Source organism: Cavia porcellus, unplaced genomic scaffold (genome assembly GCF_034190915.1).
Source record: "Cavia porcellus strain 051 isolate PalLab524CR breed Dunkin Hartley unplaced genomic scaffold, mCavPor4.1 scaffold_13, whole genome shotgun sequence".
Taxonomy (NCBI): domain Eukaryota; kingdom Metazoa; phylum Chordata; class Mammalia; order Rodentia; family Caviidae; genus Cavia; species Cavia porcellus.
In genome coordinates this window covers 54,042,483-54,060,000 of record NW_026947496.1, presented here as the reverse complement: position 1 = coordinate 54,060,000, position 17,518 = coordinate 54,042,483, and the positions used below count along the sequence as shown (strand labels likewise).

At 42.2% G+C, this 17,518-nt stretch overlaps 1 protein-coding gene across 7 annotated transcripts in view; it reads left to right on the top strand.

The window, feature by feature from the left end:
* Foxp1 (forkhead box P1) overlaps nt 1-17,518 on the top strand; it is a 562,135-nt gene that overhangs the window by 310,348 nt on the left and 234,269 nt on the right. The window contains exon 1 of one of the 7 annotated variants that reach the window (XM_013156483.3): nt 16,638-16,662. The exons of the other annotated variants lie outside the window; for them this stretch is intronic. The gene's annotated coding sequence lies outside the window, so the exon portion shown is untranslated. Of the gene's footprint in view, nt 1-16,637; nt 16,663-17,518 lie in introns of those variants that run through there. 7 annotated transcript variants of the gene reach the window in all.

Below are 17,518 nucleotides of genomic sequence, written 5' to 3'. Positions count from 1 at the left end.
CTGTCAGGGTGGCTTAGAGGATGACCTGGCTGGGATGACCATAGGCTGTGGACTCTGAGTCCCAGCTATCAGGGGAAGGATGAAAAAGAGCCACCCTAGTCTTCTCACGTGGTCCCCAGCGCCCCGATAGCACAGAGACCAGAATGACTGTCCCTACCCACAGCCAAAACTGACAGGGCCTGCACTCACTTTCATGTCACCAGAGGGGACTGTCAGCTGCTGTCTGATGTCCCACATACTTCAGCCTTCCCCCGTCTGGACAGCCCAACTGTACGTGGTCCCCTGGCTGGCGGATGACAGTACACTAAGTGCTGTCCCACGGAGCCTGGGAGTGCTATAGGCAAAAGGAGAGAGGGACAGCATAGGATAACAGGTGGGAAGAGAGAAAGATAAGTGACAGAGGAGAAAGAGAATCCAGGAGTGAGACAGACCCAGAGAGATTTGCAAGACACTCTGTGAGGGAGTGGCCAAGGAGAAGAGAGATGAGATGGAGGGACCTAGGCAGAGACTGCAATCACCTGTGCCTGGCAGAGGCTTGGTTGTGTGTAAGAATGTGTCTCTGCATGGCAGCAGCCTCGATTTGGCCACTGAGGCTGCAAGAACAACATCCACAACTGTAGGAGGGGTCCAGGCAGGACTGTGAGGCTCTGATGTCAGCACCATCCATCTATACTGCGAGCATGGGTTTGTCCTCTGAAGAGTGCCCACTTCCCTTACAAGTGAGGTTCCAAGATTTTACCAACTTAAACGTTACAGACAAAGTAAGACACCCAGCTTTCTGAGGGGAACTCGAGTTCCCTCTAGTAAATGGAAAGATTGAAATCAATGTAATTTAAACTTCTTCCTAGAGGGTCTCGCAGCTCCAACTGCCAGAGAAGTGCCTGGGTCCTTGATGTCTCAAGCAAGTTATTGCAAACACAGAAGTGGTTGCTTGGAAAGTTCTCCCTCTACTCCTTTTTGTCTCCAAATTGCTTTTAAAAACTTGAGATCACTCAGGTTTGACCTGCAAGCCACTGTTTGATTGTAGCAGGTGAACGTTGTGTCTTAAAATATTTGTCACCTAAGATGTGGCTTCTCTTAGCCCACCTGCAGCCTCTTTTGGATCTTTCTTTTTTCCACTCATTCTTGTTTTGCAGTGAAATCTGCTCACATCCTGTTTCTGTCTGTAGGTCTGATTGGGTTTTTGTTCGTTTTCCGTTGTTCGAAAGCTTCCATCCAGGATTAGCATGTGAGGGAGAAGTTCCAATACAAACTAGGGAAAGTGGACAGACAGCTAGACATGAGATGAGAAAACTGGCTGTTCCTAGCAAGGAAAGAAATCTGTATAGTAATAGGCATGCTTAAAGACAGAAACCTTGAAAGTAATACAAATCTGCATTTATTGTGACAAATTCTATAGGGAACAAATCTGGCGCATTAGCATTTATAATTTAGCTCAGAAGTTTTTCTTTGTCATCCCATAGTACTTACAAACATCAGGATAGTTTAGAGCTTCATGTTCGAATTATTTTTTCTTAAATTTCTTTTAACAGTTACTTGTTTAACATGCTTTTATTATCCTAGATGATGTGATTTAAGAAGAAAGCATTAATTCTCTTTATCAGGCCTGCTTCCTTCCCAGTTGTTCAGAGAATGGAGCTGTGCTAGTAGTTTATGAAGTAACATTAACAGAAGAGCTTGCTGCTTATCACACTGGGTTGCTTCTGAGCGGTGACTACCCGTCAAAGGGGATTTAGCATTCATGCAGCTCATGTACTGGAATGGCCTGGCAAAAGAATTGCAGGCATCTTGGCCCACATTGCCATCTCCAGCAAGTACCTTTGTGTCCTCTAAACTTTTGAGAAGCAACATGCCACAACTCTTCTTTGCATGCTGCTGCTTTAGTCTGACTGGGTGTGTTGTTCCTTGTGGACGGCTGTTGAAGGGTAGCTTGTATCTATTACAGATATGATGGCTAATGTATACAGGTTGAGCACTCCTATCCAAGAGTCTGAAATCGAAAGTGCTCCAAATTGTAAAACTTACTGAGTATGGACCAGTACCACAAGTGGACAGTTCCACACCTAGCCTCAGAGGATGAACCAATCATAGTGAAAACATAAGCACAGTAAAAATACTGTATAAAACTACTGCAGGCTATGTGTGTGTGTGTAGATGAAACAAATGAATTTTATATTCAGAATTGGGTCTCATCCCTAAGTTTTCTTATTATGTTCATGTAGGTTTTACAATATGATTATAAAAATCTGAAATGATTTTTATTCCAAATATTTTGGATCCTTTATTCTGTGATTCATTCAGTTAGGTATTGATTCATTCAAATTAACAAATATATCCTCACTGCAGTGTACCAAATCTTGGCAGATTTGAATACCCTTGTAATTGAGTACTGTATTTCTAGTTCACTTAAACGTACTGCTTATATAATCAAGTTAGAAGGAGGTGAGGTATAACCTTGATAAAACAAGCAGTCTGCATAAGCATGGTGGCACATGCCTGTATTCCCAACTTCTTGGAAGGTTAAATCAGGAGAATCATTTGAGCCTGGGAGTTTAAGGCCAGCCTGGAAACATAAGGAGACTTTGTCAAATCAAGTAGCATATATGGTATCCTTGGCCAACAGTTTTCATCAGTGGTTATTTTCTGGTGACCGTTGTAATAGATTTGGTGCTGGCAGCTCACACAGGACCACTGGGGTGGGGAAGGTTCAGTATTGTACACTTATTCTTCCAGTTACTCAGCAAATGTCCCTTGTGCCACTAGATTTTGGATCCTCTCCCTTTACCTTGCTGGATGACTTCAGACATCTCTCTAAATTTCATGGCTTTTCTTCGGTGTCTGTTTTACTGAGACACCTTTGGTTAGTAAGGATTTGATCATAGCGCCATGTCTTTCCAATCCTTCCCGTGGGTGGAATTGATGGTTCTGTCTACCCCTCATATCTGTGCTCCTGAGTACGCAGCACAGCACCCATAATGACCCATTTCAGTAGTCTGTTCTCTGCTATCTCACTTCTCTTTTATCATGTTTCTCCAGTGCTTTATCTTTGACTGAGTACTTGCTTTTTAGTGTATCTGAGCTACTTCCAAAATCATGCCATGCACACGTTTTTGCATAGTAGACTCAACCCTCCTGTCTCACGAATCCCAGTATATGTGGTTTGATTCCTCTGATTTGCACCTTAGCCATCCTGGAACTTGACTGCTGCCTTCTGTTGTCTCTTCCTTGGATCTCAGCAGTTGATTTAGTTCTTTTTCTTTAAAAAAATGTGTTTTGTTAAAATTTCTTTCTCTAAACTTTTTTCACTCTTTACTGTGTAAGAGGGAAAGAATTCTCAATCTATTTTTAATTTTTTTTTTTTTATTTTAAAGAGAACAAAACAAAACAAAGCAGAAAACAACCAAACGATGCAATCAAGGCAAGTGTCAAAACAAGACAACAGGAAAGAATTCTCAATGTATTGAGCAGTTGCCATGTCCCAGACGGTGCCTGGACCCATGCCCATGTGTGGCACCGTTCCATTGCTTATGGCCCCATCCATCTCCCGCTCACCAGCCCTCCTCTGAGTGGCCCCTCTCTTCAGCACCAACAGGCTTTGGGGAAGCAGCCCTAGGAGAGGAGAGTCATGTAATCATTTTCATATCAGAATGTATCTAACCTTTGACCAACATAAAGACCATGCAAGCAATGAGGAAGAAAGATACCCTTTTTTAAAGATAACATTCCTAGGATTTTTTTTTTTTTTTAAATCAAAAGGGGCCTCCAAGAGGGAGAGGACCATGTTTCATAGACAGGGAAAAGTGAGGGATGGTTGGAAACAGCAGCTCACTGGAAATAATACTGGCTTAGTGCAGGGAAGATGGCAGAAGAGAAATCTGGGAAATTACTGGTGGGCCTGCAGGCCTGTGGTTGTAAACAAAGGAGTCCGAAACATCAAAACATCTTTTGAGAATAGCATTGCTTTGGGAAGTTTGTGAGGCAGAGAGCAACGTGATCAGAGTGACTTTCCTTTCCTTTTTTTTTTTTTTTTTTGAGACAAGATCTGGCCCAGACTGGATTTGAACTTGTGGATTGTCCTTCCTCAGCCTCCCTTTGTGCTGGGAAGATAGCCTGTGCCTCCAGACCTGGATCAAGTGGGTTTTTGGTTTGAATGATGTTCATAGAAATTATAGAGGATTCCTGGAGTACTGAAGAAGCTGAGAGTGGTGATGGTGGTGATGATGTCAATGACAAGGAGAAGTATACATCTGACAGGACCAAGAGTTATTGAGTCTTGATAATTAACTGAATGTCAAGGACCATGACATCCAAGATCAGGAAAAGCAGTTTTCTTAAGGAAAGCGTGTTCAGATTTGGGTTTCAAGATATCTTAGAATTCAGGTGGTGGGAGTAACCAACAAAGGAGAGAAGTTGTTGGGGTGCTGGTATGGAGCAGTTGAGTGTGAGGAATGAAGCTTTTGAGGAAGGACAGAGCAACCTTGAAAGATGCCAGCATTGGATGGGCAGCCAGAGATAGTGAAGTCTTTAACAGAAAGACAAAGGGGACAAAGGAGTGAGGCCATGGAACACAGGACTGGGTCTCCAGGAGCCTAGGAGAGAAGTTTCAGAGTGGCCTCTAGTGGCAGGTATGTCGGTGGCCCTCTGGTCTGTTGGCTTGGCTTCTGTGTGTCCAAGTGCCACCTGCATCTGTGCATCAGGGTAGTCACGTTACAGCTGGCAGACTCCCATTCTGGCCCTCATGAAGGCACTGGGCACAGGACAGGGTCCTCCCTGACCTCACGTTTAGGAACTGCTGTCCTGCCCAGGAGAATGAGGTGCACAGAGCTGAGACCTGCAAGTAGACAGAGCAAGCACAGAGGCAGCACCTTTCTTGAAACTGAACTAAGTAGGGGAAGGAGGCTGCTAGGTGGGAATTACAAGGACAAAAGAAACCCAGAAATGCTGTGTAACGTCAGTGTACAGTGAGTATATTTCTTTCTGTGCTGAAACGAAGGAGGTGGTAGAGAGGGAGATTGTTTGGGGGAGGGATTGTGGATAGAAGGATGGCCTAAGGAGGCAGCAAGTGGAGAGCCTAGAGCGAGGATCAGGTAGAGGAAGGATCATTTGATGTTGGGTGCGGGAATTCCCTTCACGTCCGTCATCTTACCTTCAGCCTCATTAAAGCTGACCACCCCTTTGTTCTTGAAACACGCTTCTAACTTTTTTTTGCCACTGTTCAGGATTTTACTCCTGATTATGTCTCTGCACTGCAGTGGGCAGAGATTGGATGACTCTGATATTCATATTGTCTGCTAACTTCATAGGGCTGTGTATGTGTGCATGTGTGCCTGTGTGTGTGCCTATGTGCCTGTGTGTGTGTGTGTGTGTGTGTGTCCTGTTTCTTTTTCTTAAAAAAAAAAAAAGGAAACTTAGTACCTCGCAAGATAGATATTTTTAGAAAATGTCCTTCTTCCTGTTTCCTAACTATAGGAATTGGCTATGGCTTCTTAGGACACTACCCCTTCCCTCAGACTCACCCATGTTTTTTGAGCTGTTTCTATACTATCATTTGGCTGTTATCTTAGGAAAGAAGATCATCATTCTGTCTTCCAATGGAAGTGGAAGTCTAGAAAACATCATTGATGGTTTCCTCACTTCCTGTCATCCATGCTAGCTGCACAGTATCTGTCTCCTTTCCTTCCATTCATCTATCTGTCCACCCATGTACCCATCTGAAGTTGAATTACATTATTTATCAAATAGTTTAGTATCTTGTTAGAGGCAAGACATAATTCCTAGTTTACGACTCAACTGTCAAAAATTTAGAAACAATGCAGAGATTGCTGTTCCTGAATTGAGTTAAAATTTTATGAGAGCCCATGAGAGAACAACCATTCCAGACCTGGTGGTGTTCATGATCAAGAAAAGATGCTTAACTTGGCTCACATTGCGCTACGTTGAATAGCAGTAGCTCCAGAAAGGAGCATGACAGAGGCCTGAATAGAGAGTGTGGAGGTCTTCTAAGGAAGTACGAAAACAGTGGTGATCTCCAGCTTAGGGTGGCTGCTATGAGAAGGGGAGGAAGGTGAGAGGGAGCAAGCCCCAGAGCGCTGGGAGACAGGGGTGGCCAGGTGCTGCAGAGCTGTGTGCCCAGCCCAGTGCCGCACGAGAGAAGACAATGTGCACTGCATAGGAGATTGAAAATTTTCTGATAGCCTCACTGGAAAAAGTAAAATCAACTAAATTGTTTTGCTTCATCCAGTTTATCCAAAATATCATTATTTTAATGTAATAAATAATAAAAGTACACAAAAAGACATTTCACATTTTCTTCCAATTCTGCATATACTTTTGAACTGTCATCTCAATTTGGCCATTAACATTTCATGATAAATAATTGATCTGATTTTAGATTTCATTAAAACTGTAACTGACAAAGTACTTACACTTATCTAAGTTGATAAGTAACAGTTGCTTAGTAATTGAATTGAGCATCAGTTTTTTAAAATTTAAACTGATTCATGTAAAATGACACATGTGAAAAATTGAACTTTGCACTCACTGTGGCCACATTTTGTGTATCCATAGCCAGACTCAATCCTCAGCCTTCACATGAGCAGGCCTGTGGGACTTCACTCTTGAGAAACTAGGGATCCTCTAGTTATAGTGAGGAAGGTCATGTGATCAGATCAGCACCATGGTGCTGTCAGACTAGGAGTCATGACAGTTCATATCCAGAGTTACAGATTGTCGGAAACACATTCCCAGGTAAGGGTATCCGGGAAGCAGTTATTATTTAAGTAGGAAGGAGTTGGGAATATGGAAAATAAAAAGGAAGGGAGACTATCACATAGTCCTGATTTAGAATGTGACCTGTTCTTTGAAAGCCCAGGAATCAGAACTGGCTGAGAGTTTGCATAGATGGAGGATAGGTGGTTTTAGCTTGAGACAAAATGAACATTTCTTTTAGAATATTGCACTAGAAATAGCCAGGCAATTGCAGAAACAAGGTCTAGCTCTGGAAAGATACTTTAGTTGATGAAAATGATTCTGGACTCACTAAGGTACCCGTAAGGAGCCAGTTGAAGTGATGAGGTTAAGTACGTTCTTCCAGGGGACAGTGCTTTAGAACAGGGTCAACAAATGACAGTCAGCTCTGGGGACAACACTAGTGGTCACCTGTTCTGTCAATAAAGTTTTATTGAAATACAATCATGCCCATTTATTTAGTGTTTGTGGCTGCATTTAATCTGCAGCAGGAGAGCTAAGTAGCTGGGACATAGACCAGATGGTGTACAAATGAAAAATATGATCATCCAGCCCTTTCTAGAGCAGAGATGCCCACACCTGATGCAGGGGAGAGGTTGGGAGTGCTATAGGCAGGAGGATGCTCAGAAGGAAGACTTAGACAAAGGGATGCTTTTCAAAGGAGAGAGAGGGAGCCACAGGTGTGTGGGCTGAGAACCAGGTAGCAGGAGGAGAAGGGCCACCTGGGGGCCCAGCGGAGAAGGGACACCACCCCCATAACTCTCTCCAAGAGACACTGTCATTTGTTGCCCAGAGGTCAAGGAAGGTAGGGACTGAAAATCAGCAGTGGTGTTTTACAAGTGCCAGCCCGTGAAGATACTCCGAGCAGAGAGGAGTGGCAGGAGCCAGCTTCTGTGGGCTGAGGTCCCAGTAGCAGGGGAGGATTGGGGGTGGTGAGGTGTTCTCTCAGTCACCTGGTAATAAAACGAAGATATAGAAAGAGACCCTTCAGGTGGAAAAATTAGTTTGAGATTGGCCTGTGCCCTTGACAAGTTGACAGAGACATTGGAGGTCCAGGTGGGGAAGGGAAGCATTGGCGACATGGAGGTGAAAAGGAGAGGAAAGCAGGTCCAAGGCCCGACTGGACCTTGCACTTTCTGAGCTGGACCTTCCTCCTCTGCCTGCCGGTCCCTGACGTGGCCCCATCCGGAGTGCTTTCTTCACACATTGTTCCCTAAAAAGCTGCTCTGGTCCCAGCCCTTTCCTGCTCTGTGACAGTTGGGTTTCCAACTTCAGGCTTTGCTTTTGCTCCTTTCCACTCTTCTCTACATTGGTTTATCTATAGATTCAACACACCACAGATCAAAAGTATTCAAAACAATTGCATATTTACAGACTTGTTTTGGGTCACATTATAAGTAATCTGAGCCAAGTTGGTGGTGCACATCAGTAATCCCAGTACTCTGGGAGGCTGAAAGAGGCAGATTGCAAATTTGAGACCAGTATGGGCAATTTAGCAACTTAGTGACACCTTGTCTCTAAATAAAAATTAAAAGATTTGGAAACATAGCTCAGTGCGGAGCCACTGGGTTCAATCCCCACAGTACCAAAAAAAAAAAAAAATCTTAAGATGATTTTAAGAGTATATGGAGGATATATGAAGGTAATATGCAAGTATGTTTCATATAAGGAACTTGAATGTCGTATTTTGTATCTTTGGGGTGGGGAGACATCCTGAAAGAAGCCCCTCCCCCGACTCTGAGCAATAACTCTCCCCTATTTATGTTTGATTGTCACCTAAGTTTGCTTAACTGGGCCCATCATAGGTACTCAGTTCAGTCCTATTTGTGAAACAGAAATGCAAGCAAAACTCACAAGTCATTAAAGTTTTAAGGCACATCATAAATATATTATTGAACAAGAAACAGGACTCACTGCTTTGATCCCAATAAAAACAGGACAGATTCGTAGAGAATGATTTCTTAACTGTGGCACTTGATATATAGGACCTACGTATAAGTGATTTTTGTTGCTGGAGCTGTGAGCGCATTATTGAATGTTTAGCAGAATTCTGGGCCTCTATGCACTAAGTTTCCCAGTTTGTGACAGTCAGGAAGTCACTGCCAAATGTCCTTGGCTACATGAGGGGAAATGGCTACTGTGAAGGACAGTTGTTGTACAAGAAGTAAGAGGTATATTTTTTCCTTGGTATTTTCTATTTTTTGTATCCTTTTCCCTCTTACTTTGCATTTTAAATAGTTGAACCCAAAGAAAATTAACCTTCATATGTCTTGCTCCAGGCAGTGAAAATGAAGGCCATCTGCTTTTTACTGCCTATCATGCTGCCCGTTACTGTGTCCCATTCCCACCAACAAAATATCAACTTCTAAACTTCAGGTAGTGTCCTGACTGTGCAAGGTGAGGGGCAGGATTTCTCAGCTGCAGTGTGTTAAGATCTCAAGGCTTTAGCATGAACTGTTTCCACCTAACACTCCTGCCTCCCCCTCCCCTTCCCCTTCCCCTTCTAAATCAACTCATGTGCTTTGACATTCTTCATCAGGGCCATTCGGTCACAGCTCCCCCATCACAATTCCCTACCTGTTGGAAGGAAGCCAACTTTTTGGACAAGAACCAAAAGCTTACACAAACTGGGAGGCCTACTACATCACCTTTAAATTCTTATTTAAATTGCTGAATGCACAGGGAACAAGTAAAGGGAGGACACAATGCTGTGGACATCTGTTTGAAGGAGCTGTGAACACACCCAGTTTCAGTGTTCTGACGGTTAGTTTGTGGATCGATGTGACACAGTCAGGTCACCTCCCCTGCTGGGATGGGAGTTGTCAGTGGTTGGGGTTTGGTCAGGACACTGTCTGATTCCTGTTTAGTCCAGTTTTCCTCCCATGTGGACAAGTGTTAGCTGCACTAATAATTAACCACTTGTATCTACACTATAAAGCACAGGCTGCTAATCCTAGCTACAATTATTAGCAAGTGCTGTCTTGACTTCAACAAACAGCCTGTACAGAAGAGAAATGCCACTGAAAAGCCAATTAAAGGTTTTCTTTAGGTTTTGAGGTTTTAAAATGATAATCAAAAGCCTGCTTTGCACACAATTGTTTTCCAGGATTACCCTGTGCCCTGCTCTGCATTTTCTCCTCTGAGTACAACTCAGTAAACAAGAGCCATTTTTTTTACAATAACTCGGAAGTTCATATCATTCTGCAAGCTCTTAGAAGAGATGTTGACTTTATTGATGTTATATTCCTCATATAGCCAGAAGAGAGCAGAGAAATTTTGTTTTAATTGAACTAAAAAAAGGTTATATTTCATGTTCATTTTATGTATGGAAGAAGAGTGTTCTGCACTTGAGAATTTCTTAGTGGTATCCCAAAGAGCTGGGTTTTATGGACTAGTAATAATCACTGTGATTTATTGAGCACCTATTACATGCAGGGCACTTTACATATATTATCTTTGTGTGCTCCCAGAGCAATGTGCATTTTCCACAGTAGCACTTATCACTCTTCCAAACTCCACTTATGTGTATGGCTAATTGATTAATGTGTGCGCTCCCCATTACATAGTCTGTCTCATGTTGATGGGACTGTATCGATTTTTGTTCCCCATTGTTGCCCCAATATTTAGTGCACATAGAAGTGCAAAGTAAATAGTAGAAGAAAGAGTGAACCCAGATGCAGTATGATTTTTGAAGGTGAGTAATTGACAGGATGTCATTCTTACTAAGTTGCTTAAAACTTAAAATTGGTAGAGCCAGGAGTCAGAGCCCAGCAGGTCCACTCCTTTCCCCCCACACTTCCTTTCTCAAACTCTTGTATGTATGTTAAACACTCTGGTATGTGTGGAGGGTCCTAGGTAAAGCACAGATTCTTATTCTGCAGGTCTTAGATGCCCTTTAGCATGGGCATTTCTAGGAAGCCCCAGGTGCTGTTCCTGCTGCTGTTCACAGACCTGTGTTTGTGTCTGTGCTGTGGGCAGCTGCAGTGTAAAAAGCTACAGCTTGTGCAGCGATATCTGGAAACTTGTCCTGAGACAGACCCCTTGCACCTACAGTGCTGTGCCAGGGGACATGCCACAGGCATTTGCCATTGGGTGTGCCCTTCTTGGTGTGCATGCATGTGTCAGTGTACTGGAAGTGGCTTGATGCAAGCTTTCCACCTTCCTAAGGATCTTCTGGCCGTGCACTTCCCTGTGGCTCTTGGAGAGAAGGACCAGAAGTTGGCTTTTTGCTAGTCCAGTGAAGGATCCAAGGTCTCGTGCTTATCTTGACCATGCGATACCATGGGAGGAGCATATCTCTGGAAGAAGGGGGCCCTCCGTCAGAGTCGTGATTGCTTATCACTGAGCAGGCTGGTTCCTTGCTCCCAGCCCCACCTATGCTTTGTCACCAACCTCACCAGCTATAAGACTTTCTGACTGAGTTGTTGACTTTCAGGCTGGTTTATTCTGTTTTTTTCCCAACCATCCTTAGCAAATGTCTTCATCTTTGTGCCTGATAGGAGCCTGACCTTCATTCATCATGGAACACAGTATCATCATCTCTCTGTGTATTTAAGATTTGAATATATACATGTGTATGTTGCATTCTAACTGACTGGTAGTAAAAATTGAAAGGGCACTTTCAGAAAGATTTATTTTAGCTTTGTATTTTGTAAAACTCTTTCAGATGCTTTCCTTTCTGGTGTTCAGCTATGCTTTAAACGGTCATGAAGGTGGTTTAATGAAAGGAGGACTTACAAGTTAAGGACATCATTATGTTATTGAAATCTCACTGAAAATAAATTGGCAGATACCTGTAGTTTGTCCTGAAGTCACGTATTGAAGAGCTTCCCTTAGTTCTCTTCACATGGACAGACAAGGCCCAGGAACTATAGATGATGAATGAGGAGCGTGCCGCAATGGAATCCTCCTGAAGCACACCATGTGTTTTCACATCTTTCTATCTTTTTACATTAGAGTTTCTCCTTTCCATTTGTTTTGGAGGTTTTTTTTGTCTTAATCTATGTAAACTACATGCCCATGTCTTTGGATTGATGGTCTTCCAAAGGATAGTGATTAAAGCATACAGATTAAAGCATTCATGAGAAGCCATGAATACAAAAGGGAGCTTACATTTTGCTCTTCATTCATACATATATGTAGATGTGTATACACGTACATACATATATACATACACATATGTGGATTTGTTTTCTTTCATACGTGTGTGATTCTCCCATTTTATAATATGTTAGCATCATGGTCATTGTTCCCATAAAAATACTATGTTTTATGAAATGATATAATCTATGAAGCATTTCCCATTATGTAGACACCATGTCTTTAAATTATAGCAATTTTTTAAGATTTTAAGGCAAAATGAGCTCTTAGAAGTATGATTAATAGCAGGGGATGAGGCTAATGCTGGGTCATCAGTGGCACTCCATTACAAAAAAGGTTGGGCTAATAAAAGCATCCATCTTTTTGACCAATAAAGCATTTGAATGATACACTTACAGTTTTTATCATATAGTAGGTATGTGGTCCTGAATAAACTTCAGTTGTGGAGGGGCAGCTGTACTGCAGGGGCAGCTGCACTGGTCCTCTGGCACAGTGAGGAGAGAGGCCTGCAGGTGAAGCACTTGGATTTTTTTCGGGAATCTTCTGCAATTCTCATACCCAGGACCCGGAACCGGATTTGTCTGGGGGCAAGAGTAGACTTGGACTCCATGGTTGATTATTTGTTTAGCAGTGCAACTGTACCCAGCAGGCTCTGGGCGCCTGCTTTGTGATTTCATTGTTAGGAAGACAGCCTTGCTAGGAGTCCACATTCAGCTTGGATCCTCATGTGGGGCCCCTAAGTCTCCTCGGCTCCTCCCCCACCCACTCCCATAGTTAAGCCTTGGACTACTCACTGGTGGGCTGGAGAGGATTTCTAGGCAGTTCGTAAATCATTCACCAATTCTCATTATTGTGGTTTGATATTGAGGCAATTCCATTTTCAAATCTTTTTTAATCCTTCTGATGAAACCAAGGAGAAAGTCTCAATTTGGTACTAGTATCTTTAATCTTTCTCAACCAGTTGTAAGCTCATTATTTAACAAAGAAAGAACATAGCTCCCACTCAGAGCCTCTGGGGACAGCAGAGTCCAGGTTGACTTTAGTGACATTGGTTGGCTTTTATTACCTGTATTATGAAGTCTTTCTTTTCTACAGTGGGTTACACACTGGCTTTCCATTTGAAGAAGTGATAAAAATTGCCTCTGAAGGAAGATTTCTTTGTTTATCACATGTGAACCATTTTTTAAAATGACATGCAGTGAGTCTGTGGAAATGGCACAAGTGATGAAGATCAAGTAGAAGTGAACGTTTGGCCTGCAAAACTGGTCCAAGTGTCCCCGCAGCTGGCAGAGCTCTCTACGAATCTCAGAGTTTATGAGATGTTTCTTTCTGTAAGTCCCGAAGTAAAGCTGTGAAAAGAACCAATCATAGTTTCTAATCTTGAGCTTTCTTGGGACTCTTTCCAGCATCCATGTCCAACCTTTGGCTTTCCTGAGCCTCACTGAGTAAAAAGGAATTATCTTGGGCTGTATATAAAGTGCTTAATGTACTTAATACATACATGTGACAAAACTTCCTTTCTTAAAATGTAAGAGAACAGGCCATCAATGGGCTGATGGTTGGACAATCCTGAATTTTCCCAGCTTTTAAAATAATTGACGGAGTAAGTTTTGTAAAGCACTTCTTAGTGAACACACTTTTTTTTTTTTTTCTTTTTCCTTTTTTTTGAGTTTGTAGGGAATACAGTGAGTATGCTAGACACTTGAAAGTAATAGTTTGGAACGAGTTTCTCACCAGTGCTGGAGAAGAAGCAGGAAGTCTGTTATGTTTCTTCCTCATGATGAGGTCAGGGTAGAATCACAAACCCAAAGGAGCCCCTGTTTGGAGAATGGTTGTATTGTGGGTTTCTCTTTAGCATTAGACCACCAGATCAGCTGTGTCGGTACACACCTGTAATCCCAGCACCCTGGGAGACTGAGGCAGGAGGAGTGTACATTTGAGCCCATTTGAAACAACTTTAGATCTGTCTCAATTAAAAATTAAAGAGCTGGCCACATAGCTCATTGCAGAGGCCTTGGGTTCAATCCCCAGTATTGGAAAGACAAAAAACAAAACAGCACCCTGTGGGGCTCAGTTACTTGTCTGTATCAAGGGAAGTGGCCACAGCCCTTGAGGAGCATTTGGAACTGTGAGCTGTGTTGATGATGCTTTACTGGTTACTGTAGTTATCCATGCTTGAGGGAAAGAAAATAAAAGCGAAGCTCAGGAGAAGGGGAGAAGTGTTGAGGGGCAGTTAGTGAGTGACGAGCATTCTCTGAAGACAGGACAGTAAAGAAAGGGAGCGCAGCAGTCTGTTTCACTTCTTCATTCTTTTGTCTTTAGAGTGTTCACAGGGACGTGGGGCAAAGCGCTGAGCTTCTGTTTGCCTGCTCGTCATCCTGACCACATACACGGGTAGTGAGGGTGGAATTTGAGAACGTTCTGTTCTTGAATCATTTGAGGAAGATTTTCTCAGTTAGTTGTTCCAGCAGCCAGATTTGCATCATCACATGGTGGAGTGAGGCTGCTTTTCTTTCTCAGGGCAGTAGAGCAGCTCCTGACCCGGAGGCTGTCTAGGGCAGAGCAGAGTTCTCTGTCCCTTTGTGGTGTTCATTGGAAGTCCCCTGCTGCTTGGGCCCTGAGTGCTTTGCAGGTGATGCAGGATCCTCAGGGCTTGTGTTGATCTGGAGAAAGGGACTGTCAGCAGAATCAGACCACAGCACAACTGAACAAAACATCCGAGAAAACACTGGAGTTCCTTTGTGACTTTAGGTTTGCAGAACAGATACTTGAAGCAGGAGATGGGGACAGGAGTAGGGAGGGAAGGTTGAGAATTTTATAGTGGAACTAGGAAAACGATGAAGGAGGGGGAGGAGGCTAGCGCAATTTTTGTTATCTTTTATACATAAAGATGAAAACTTCAATAAATTGATTGTTAATAATGTATTTGCCAGAACCCCATGAGGTGCATCTTTTCTTTGTTTAAATTTCTCATTTTCTAATTTGCAAATTTTGCTTTGGCTTTCCAACAGGATATGTTTTGCTATCCTTTACTCTGATATAATGCAGAATTTTTTTAAAAAATTAGCTGATTATAAGCATGAAATATAGATAAATTATCAAGTTGTTTTTCAGCATGTATTGCTTGTTAGATTTTAAGTAATGTAGGGTTGTTATTCACACGTACCAAAACTAAGTAGTTTAATGATGTTAAAGTAGCTGCAGAGTAGGTTTGAACTAATGCTTTCGTTGAAGATGTATCTCTAAATGCAGTGTCTCTGATGCAGCATGGTGACTTTCTTACGACACACAGTAAGCTCTTTAATAAGGTGTTATACACATAAAGCAAAATTTTAAAGATTAAATAATTCTTAGCACTTTTGAATTTACTCACTTTGGGCTTTGAAGAGCTATGATTTCTTTGATGTGAAGCTGACAAAAATGAAGTCCTGAGTGGTTGTGTGTAACATCAACCAATTATTTATATAAGTGTTTTTTATGGACAAAAACATAACCTGACATAGTATGATTTGTGCAGAGTGGTTGAGAATGCTACAAATCTATTTGTTAGCAGGTCCCGTGGGTTTAAAGGCATCTTGGAACAGAAGCTTAGTGTACCGGGAGAAAGCGCCATCAGGTTTTTTTTTTTCCCTGGGTGAAACATTCAAGATCAGAATCTGTGTTTGACCCATATATTTCATTGATAAAAGAAGACGAGCCCAGGAAATGAATACAGAATTACTCAAGCATGAAGGCATTACAGTCTTTTAAAGCTGTTTCCAAATCCAACCTTTAGTAGTTTAAACCATGTGGATGCTTTATTTTTATCTGCAAACCAGGAAATAAAAGGGTGGTAACATAGTCCTGTGCGTCTGGTTTGGAGTGACTTCTTTTTCTAATGAGGGGTAGGGCATTTAAAAAAAATTTCTAAGCAACTTCACCACTAAAGAGTTAACCGGATTTCATTTGATTCCCTAGCCCTGGCTTCTATGATGATGAGTAATTCGAGGTTGGTAACAGCAAATTGTTGTTTATAAGCAAACATGGCATTGTGCAAACAAGCAGGCTTGGTCTCCAACTGGTTTGATTTCATGGTGGTCAGCAGCTGATCTATGTAACTTCCAACCTTTCTGCCTTTCTAAATGTCAGAAGAATGACTGTTTGTTTATCTTACCTTCTTCCCAGCTGTTTACTCTGTAATGCATTTACCTCGACCTTGATTCCAGGAGAGTGGCCCCTTTCTCCTCCCCAGTTCTGTTTACGTTAGCCCTGCCCCTGGTGTCACCTATGAAATCTGTTGATTATTCCACCTGGTTAATGTTAAATTGCTCTTGTAAAATGATGTGTTTGTTCATAAACACAAATGCTGGGCCCCTTGTTTACTGTACCCATGGCAGCAATAGTTATTAAACAAATATTGCTTTGTTTGCGGGTGTGAGCTGCAGTTTATCCTGTAAGGTCTGTTTAAAAGAAAATATAACACACATGGGAAAAAAAAACCCAAAACTTTAAATGCTAGAATTTTGATAAAGAAAAAAAAGGGGAACTTGTCCCTGGAATGTGGTTGAAACAGACTTAGGTTTGCTTTTCTTATCTTTTGCTTGGTTGAAGGGGCTGGAGAGATTAGCAAGTTGTTTGGTTTTTCTAAGAGATTTCCTTAGTGTAATGATATCTATGCAGTTGTTTGCTCTTTTCAGAAGGGAGAGAGAGCTCTCCTGAAAGGCCACTAGCTCAGTAATAGAGCATCAGATGGCTAGAAAAATTCTTTGTGGCACAAATAATGTAGAAGGTGGAGGTGTACTCTGATACTATGACCAAGGCAAGCACCATTGAAAGGTACATGGCTTTTGTATTATGTGTGTGTCTTGTGTTTTATCTTGTGGGCTTGGGATGACTCTGATTCATGCGTGTGCCCTCTGTCAAGTTTGAGAAGGGAGGGTTAACTTTTAGTTTGGTGTGTCCTGAGCAAATCCTCCTGACTTTTAAACAGAGGCAGTGAACTGTATACTTAATGTACAATGAATATTTTTTAAATTACCGCTGTTTTTACCTTGAAACTTTTAAACTTTTTCATTTTATAATGAGTTTATGTTCTGTACCTAGTTAGGTAAAGTAAGCATTAGGACTTTTTATTCGGATTGGTGTGTGTATGTGTATGTGTGTGTGTGTGTGTGTGTGTGTGTGTGTGTGTGTGTGTATTCGAGAGACAAAGACTCTTTGTTGGATCCTGGGGACCTTGGTAGATAAGACTTGAACATTCGCCTGTCCTTTGTTGTGTTTTGGGAACAGCAGAGAAAATTCAGCCCACATCATCTTTGTTTTTGGTTTTTGTTTCTTAAATTATTGTTTGTTGGTACTTCAGAGTTTGCCTTATGTTTCCAAACCAGGCATGGCCCCCAAGCACTTGCTCTGAGCAACAGAAAGGACACTGAATGGGTTGAGGGTGAAGAGGATTCTGACCTTCAGAGGCAAATGGTGGTCTTTCATCTCAGAGAATGCCTTCTATCTAGCTATGAGAGCACCTGGGGAGGGGGTGGATAGATGTGTGTGTATATTGAAGTTTTTGAAGGATAAAATTAATTATCCCTTTCACACAACAGATAAGTGAAGGCAACAGAATTCTGATGGCCTCATTCAGTAAGTTGCCATGATGCTGTGAACATATTGTTCGCTTTGGCCACTAGAGCGGTTA